Raw genomic sequence first — 8,102 nt, 5'->3', positions numbered from 1 at the left:
ATGGAATCTGAAACGCAGTAAATAATAATGATAATTCTTGCATTTGATATAGCGCCTTATCAATTCGTGGAGACGTCTCAAAGCTCTTCACAGAATATATGGCAACGTGGAGTGACCGTATTTTGTGGGCGAAATATAAAAGACTTTTATATATAAAAGACAATTCAAAGCCCTTGCACAGAAGATAAAAGATAATTTATCTTTGACACTGGCGATGGAGGACAGTCTCTCCACCCTTCGGCTTCAATGCTTGTCTTTCTTTCAGCCATCATTAAACACTTGGGTGATAAGCTGTTCCACAGGGCCAAGGACTGCTCTATGATGGATCGTTCACAAGCCTGGATTCCTGAAGATTAAATCTGTGAGTCCTTGGTGGTGCTGAGCTAATCTTAGCAAAAAGACGTGCAAATTCATCCAGTGGCCATGATTGTTGCTACTTTAATTTAAACAGTGTGATGGATTCAAGAGAGAGAGAAAAATATTACAACCAATCATTGAAAGTGCTATATAAAAACTCCATTTTGAAAACTCTGCATTGTTGCAACAAAGCACAGATTTTATTTGTGTAACAATATCAATGATTGTTTCCAATTGCTTTTACAAAAGAAATCCCTTCATCCCACTTAACCTGAAGCAGTCCAAGATGCTACCCCACGTGAAGGGAGCTATATAACTGCAAGTCGTGGATCATGTTTAATATGAGATCAGCTGGGAGATCTTATTTCACTTTTGAGGCGGGTGTAACGCATGGCTGGAGCAGTGCCAGTGAAGCAGGTAAATGATAGTATAAACGACAACAACACAATTACATTGACACAGGACGCTTCACTTTGAGAGGACGTCCCAAAGTGCTGGACAGTCCAGGGTTTGCACCCGTGCTGGGGCTGGGAGCCTAGGGGGCTGGCTGTAAAGAGGTGTTAAATTCAGGAAAAGATTTACATGATTGTATTATTTGAACAAATAGCGAGGGTATGGTTTCTCACTCACCTGGCCTGTCCACAAAACTCATTCTCTGTCACCTAGAGCACTGAGTATGGTGCGCACCACAGAAATAATGCGCAAATGCACGGCAACATGGTGCAACAGGAGAACAATTACAATAAAGAGTACATTTTAAAAAAAAACTAAACGCTGGAGACTTTGCAGAAGACTATAAACAATAACAACTTGCATTTATATAGTGGTCTTCACAGGGAGAACACTTAACAAGATTAAAGAATAACTGTAAACACAAAATAATTATAATAATCCTTGCATTTGATATTGCACCTTATCACGTCGTTGAGACATATCAAAGCGCTTCACTGTAAAGTGGTTTGACTGTGTATTTTGTGGGCTGAACGCGGCAGCCAATTGTGCAGAGCAGTGTCCAACAAACAGTCGTGGATTGAGTGACCAAATTATTTTTTGGAGAGATTATTATCCCCAGAGAACGATCCTCCAATTGCCTAACAACCGGGTTCCTACTTACTGCTAGGTAAACAGAGGAGCGTGTGTGGAGTAAGGAAACTTGCCCAACATTTCACCCTGCCCGAGAATCAAACCCAGGTCTCCAGCTTGCGAGGTGAGGGCTCTAGCCACTGAGCTACAGGATGCAAGTCTACCATAAGCAAGGTAAACTTGGTTATGGTAGACTTGATTATGAAACCAAAATGTGATGTGAGAGGATTGTAGCTTGATATTAAGATTCACAAGAGGATCTGTAAATAGGGAATGTTGCCCAATCCCAGGATTGTCTCTATGGATCCTGACTGAGATGTCAATCTTAATTTGAGTATCTGGATTAGAGCCCCAGCAATCACCAGGAATTCTGCCATTTACTCTGAAGTTGGTGAAATCCATTTTTTTTTGCTGAATAACAGCACCGAGGTGTGGCGTCTGGTGTATTTCAGGCTTATTAAACGCATGGCTTATTATTATTATTATTACCAACCCGTCACTCCGGGCGTGATGTCAGAAGGTGAAGGGTGAAAATCTCAGCAGCATCCAAAATCCAATGTAAACAAATTCCAAAATCCAATGAGTTGCAAATGTGATCGGCATGAGACACTGGCTTCAGATGGCTTCAAAGTGGCTATTAGTGCAATCCAATCACAGCCAGACAGCTTTAGCTCTTCAGGCACATGTGGTAAGGATTATTATTATTATAATGTTAAAGACCTTCCTTCCCAACTGGGCTTAAACTGTTCAGATCATAGTACTGTAATGTTAAATATATCATTTCTTTTGACTTCCTAAAATGTAACAGTTCTTGGTTATCCTGTAATGACCAGGTTAGGTTGCAGATTTCCTTGGCACAGTTCTTGCACAGTTCTTTATCTCGATCTCTGGGATTTCCATGTGTGATTGGGATGCAGGGAATTCTCAGTTGAGTTTGGATACTTTTCAGCATGGTGATGGATTTCCACATGTCAGACACCCCCCAAAAAAGTATGTTTCCTCCATTATCTCAATGACAGGACATTGCATATTGAGTACTGAATAGAGCATGGCACTGGTTGCTAGGAGAGAATTTGGTCTTGAAAAAGTGATGGAAGTAACCGTTGCAAGTGTTCCCCCTTTGGACCATTTCAACTCCTGCTGGGGTCTCGAGCAAAGAGAATGGTGGGTCATGAATGAATGCCTTGGGACGTCCTCCTGACGTGAAAGGTGCTACACATGTCATTTGTTGTTGATGAATAACGGTAACAAGATCGCTTATCGCACCGTAGCTCTATCACGCTCTCTTTGTTTTTTTTGGGTTAGTCGAGTGTCTGACACATGGGAAACTCATCACCATTGCTTGAGAGTCTTCAAACCAAACAGAGTTCCATGCATCCCACCTACACATGGAAATTCCAGAGATTGTAATCCTATTAATGATATGGAAATATTGCAATTTTGGCTTTGGCTAGACTGGGATCCAATTACAAGTTTTAAATTATGACTGTTTGTCAGACTGACTATAAACAGTGTAAACAGTGTTATCTCTCTCCCTTACTTATTGTTTCTCGGGGTCTAGTGGGGGCGATAGGAGGAGAGGACACACTACCAAGTCAACTCAAGGGGTTAAATGTTTGCCAGAGTTAAATGTTGTGCAAAAGTCATTTTGCAGACGTGAATGATGTCTGTTTGAATGGCGCTGGGACGGTTTCCCATAGCAACAGCCCAAGCCATCCTGGCCAATGTCTCTCTCTCTCTTTATTTCTCACCATCTATCCATCTTTCCCTCCCTCTTCCTCTCCATTTCCCCCTTTTCCCCCCCTTACTCTCCTTTCCTCCTGACACTTATATTCTCCCTCCATCCCATTCACTTTCCTCTTCTCTCTTTCTTTCCCTCATTCAGTCCCAGTTTTGTATCATTGCTAGTTTTTGTAACTCACTCACTTCTGTATTTTTTATTTGAAAATCTCTCCTTTCATCCCCTCCCCTCCCCCCTCTCTCTCCCAAATCCAGAGGTTACTCTTTCTGCTTCAACTCATTCCCTTTCTCTTATTTCCTCTTTTTTCTTCTCTCTCTCTCTCTCTCTCTCTCTCTCCCAGCTCTTGTCCTTGGCTCTCTCTCTCTCTCTCTGCTCACACACTGAAGAACATACATTTCCCCCCAATTGTTTTATTACTCACCACATTTCCTGCCTTTTATTCTTTGCTTTTTTTTGCACATTTTTTTTGCTCGTTTTGCTTGTTTTCCATCAGCTTTTGTTGCTGCTGAAGCTCCATCACACCACCAGCTCTTGTTGTCTGCTCTGCTCCAGGGGGTGAGTGACTGAGAGCAACAGCCGAGCGCTCACGGAAAGACCCGAAGCCGAGTCGAGTGCGTTCGGCTCCGACCCTCAAAGCCACGGAAGCAGCCGAACCTGGAGGGTGAGGAACATCCAGGAATCTGGGTCAACACCGCCGCCTAGTGGGAGAATTGGTTGTTCAGGCAGACATTAAAGATCCCAGGCCACTGTTTGGGAATTTCTCCTTCCTGGTGACCTGGCCAACGATTCCCAAAATAAAATTGGTGATTAATTTCATGGCTGTTTATGGGACATTGCTGTGCACAATTTTGCTGCTGCGTTTACCTACAAATACACAGTCATTCCACTTCACTACAATTACTGTGAAGTGCTTTGAGACATCCTTCCAATGTGATAAGAGACTATATCAAATGCAAGGATTATTTCATTTATTTTATGTCAATATGAATCAAAGTGCCCTCCTGACAACAAAGGCACTATATTAATTCAATTTGTTTGTAGTAGGAGTACTGTATTGTGTTATTGTAATGTATTACACTGTCATTCATAATTTGCTGACAAAATACGGTCACTACGATTTACAGTAAATCTTGTGAAGCACCTTGAGACCTCCTCCCAATGTGAAAGGCACTATATTAAATGCAAGCATTATTGGGATATGTAGAAATATTATTATTGTAAATGATCACTTCATTGGCTGAATGGGAGACATTGCAATGCACAAATTGGCTGCTGTGTTTTTCCTACAAAGTGCACAATCACTACACTTCACTGTGATGCAATTTGAGATGTTTCATCATTGTCAATATGTCTTGGAACAGGAGAACAGGAGGGAATCCAGCCTCATGTTCCCTCACTGTTAATGATGTCAGTCCAGGAATCTACACTTTTCTGCACATGTCTGTGCGCTGAATCCTACCAATGAGGCTCATTAAGCTCCTGATCATGCAAGGCTTCCACAGGGAGAACCCAGAGATTGGTTTCAGAAAATTTGTTCCGCTAACTAAATAGTGGATATAACTGCAGAACATAGCATCAAGATAATAACCTCCAAGAAAAATAATAACACCACCATGTGCCAATATCAGGTGTAATGTCTTCCTTAACCGAAACCCTGCAAAGCAATGGGGAAGCTGACAGTGTTTGGGCTCCTGCCAACCGTTCAACGTAGCAGAGCAAAAGATGACCTGACCTACTTTTAGGCTCTATCTATGAATCAAAGTGCTATTCTCACACAGACTGTGCAGAGAGGAGGTCTGAATAAATTGAGCTGGTGTCTACATTGAGCTTGAAGTGAAACATCGCAGTTGGATGTGGGTATGATTGGGCCAAGTTATATTCTTGTTCCATCCCATCAGCAGAAACGCAGTTCTCTGGCACCAAGACTGAACCCTTTACAACATGTGATGCACTCAATGAGATCGGAATGTAAGAAACCTTGCATTTGATATACTGTCGCAGCTTATATCAAAATATCTTAAAGAGCTTCATGGGTAATGTCAAGTGTATTAAGTAGATAAACGCAGCAAGGTCTCACATACAGCCATGAAGTGAATGATCGATTTATCTGGAGATTGCTGACCAGGACACTGTGAGAAACTCCATCCTCTTTTATAAGTTTAAACATCTACCTGAACAAGTCGACAGGACATCAATCACATGAGCAAAGTACAGTGCAGCAACAACAGCAACAAATTACATTTGTGTGGTATCTTTCACATCAGAAGGATGTCCCAAAACGATGGGTAAATCAAGATTAGGAAAGATTTCAGTTTTATCTCCTTCCTCCATCATGCTCCAAGTATCAACTCCAAAGCCTGAATTCTTGAGGTATCAAAGTTTAATCTCCATCCATTAGGAACAACCATCACAAGAGCCATAAATTACAATTGGAAAAAAAATACAGGAGTCACTAAACCATGTACTTATCAAAAAGTACAGAAAACTTGTACATCTTTCATTTTTTAGGCCATTTCTAAAGTGGGTATCAAAGTTTTTTGAATTTATATTCAGATCACACAAAGTTAAAATTCAGCAATAAATCCAGAAATAGTACAAAGTGGTTAAAAAGTCTGAGTTTCTAGGCAGCACGGTTACAAGTTCCTGAAGAGGTTGAAAGAGTCTCTTGTCATTCATTGCTTTTTGGACTGGTGGTGGGGGGGTGGGTGGGTGGTGGAAATACTTCCCGGTTTCTGCTGAGTGCTCCTTTCACCAGAAACCGATTGGTCCGAGAGAAGAGGTTCTCTTCTCTCGGACCAATCGGTTTCTGGTGAAAGGAGATTCCTACAATGCACCACACCAGCTGAGCATGCTCACTTCATTTACATGGGAGGCTACATACTGCTCCATTTACTTGGTAAAACACCACAAGTGTTAGCAACAACAAAATTACTTTTATAGAGCACCTTTCACGTCGGGAGGTTGTGCCAAAGTGCTGGAACATTTGCTTGAACTATTATTCAGATACTTTTGTTCAGACATTCCCTGCTGTTTGTATAAATATAAATTCTGCTCTGTCTCCACAAAGCACTTTTGATGCAGAATAAAAGTTTCCCATTCCATCTAGTAAGAGCCTACAAAACCAGTTTGCCTTAAAATTTATAATGGTGCAGAATTGTGGAAATGTTTTTATTCAATTTTAATTTGGAAGCTGTTTTAAAAGAACTGCCTTCCAAGTTAATATAATATAGCCTTCCATCTTAATATATTATATTATGTTAACTTTTATTATATTATATAAACATGGAAGGTTATTATATTATTATTATATATTATATTAACTTGGAAGGCTATATTAGATTGGAAAGTAGTTCTTTTAAAACAGCTTCCAAAGTAAGAGCAAATTTTAAAAAATTCCACAATTCTGCACCATTGTAAATTTTAAGACAAACTGGTTTTGCAGGCTCTTACTAAGTGGGATGGAAGTCCCAACAGATATTTTTCATTTTTTTTAAACAAACAACAAATGAATTGAATTGAATAGTGCTATCCAGTAGATAATACACCCTCTCCCCACACAAAGGGGTTTAACAGTGTGAAATTTTTATTTCTGGAGAACACACAATGTTTTGATGGAGCAAATACTGTGTGACTGATAGTTTGGCAATATCTGTGTCAGAGTTAAAACACTGTCTGAAAACTGATCACCTGCTGTTTGAATGTTTAATTCTAATAGTGTGTGTGTTTCCATGCATATGGGGAAGGGGAGACAGGGTGAGCGAAGGGAAGGAAAGAGAGGTAAGGGAGAGAGGGAGGGCAAGAGGAGAGAAAGAACACCAAATGTTGTTAAGGAATCCCATTGAGAAACATTGCAAATTAGACACTCCCCTCATCCACTTAATGTTCTTTCAAACTGTGCTGATTGTCAGGTTTGTGGTCCCGAGTGGGGATCTGCTGCCCTCAGCCCAATGGATACACTGAGAAGCTACCTTCACACCTGTGTCTGTGTGTGTACACATATGTGTGAGGAAAGGAGGGAGAAAGGTTGGGGGGAACAAAAGTGGCTCCATGACATTTCGTCCACAAAATACCCAATCAATCTTTACAATATATCCTGTGAAGAGCTTTGAGACGTCTCAACCATGTGATAAGGTATTATATTAAATGCAAGGATTATTATTATTAGGACAAACTTTGGTATCACTGTGGGCATAGCCCAAGTGGATTCCTCTGATCACCAGCAAGTCCAGGTCTGAGGATTGTGTCTGAAGATCACGTTGTTGAGATGTCCGAAGCGCTACACAGGATATATTGTATTGTTGAGTGACTGTGTATTTTGACATGGTTCAGGTTACATTGTCATTTGACAATTTGGGGCTGAGAGAGTTTGGGGGAAGGGGCTTGTTTGCAGGCACAGCTCTGATTCCCAAAGTGGGATGTTTGGGTCTGATTGAGTTAATGGGGGTGATTGGGTTAACAACAACAACAACAAAATTACATTTATTAGAGCGCCTTTCACGTCAGGAGGATGTCCCAAAGCGCTGAACAGTCAGGTGTTTGCGGGACACTGCTGTGCACAATTGGTTGACACATTCCGCCCACAAAATACACAGTCTCTACACTTTATAACATGTAATGTGAAGCGCTTTGAGATGTCGCAACTACATGATAAGGCGCAATATCAAATGCAACAATTATTATTAATAGTGACCTGCAAACCCTGGTATAAGTAAGTGCGGAAGTGCAGCTGAGTGTGAGAGAGTTCACAAGGAAGGCTGTCCATTGCTAGCTCCTCAGCTCCTAGCTCCTTGATAAATTAACTGCACCCGAAAATGTTAAACCAATACTTGATACAGTATTTTCCTTCAAAGTGGCATCCGTGGCATTACGTATTTATATATAATATATATCTATATATATTCGCTCAAGGTGCATCCCAAAT

This window comes from Callorhinchus milii, unplaced genomic scaffold, assembly GCF_018977255.1.
Source record: "Callorhinchus milii isolate IMCB2004 unplaced genomic scaffold, IMCB_Cmil_1.0 Scaffold16, whole genome shotgun sequence".
In the NCBI taxonomy this organism is placed as follows: domain Eukaryota; kingdom Metazoa; phylum Chordata; class Chondrichthyes; order Chimaeriformes; family Callorhinchidae; genus Callorhinchus; species Callorhinchus milii.
The sequence above is the reverse complement of the archived record's forward strand: the minus strand, read 5'-3'. Positions refer to the sequence as shown.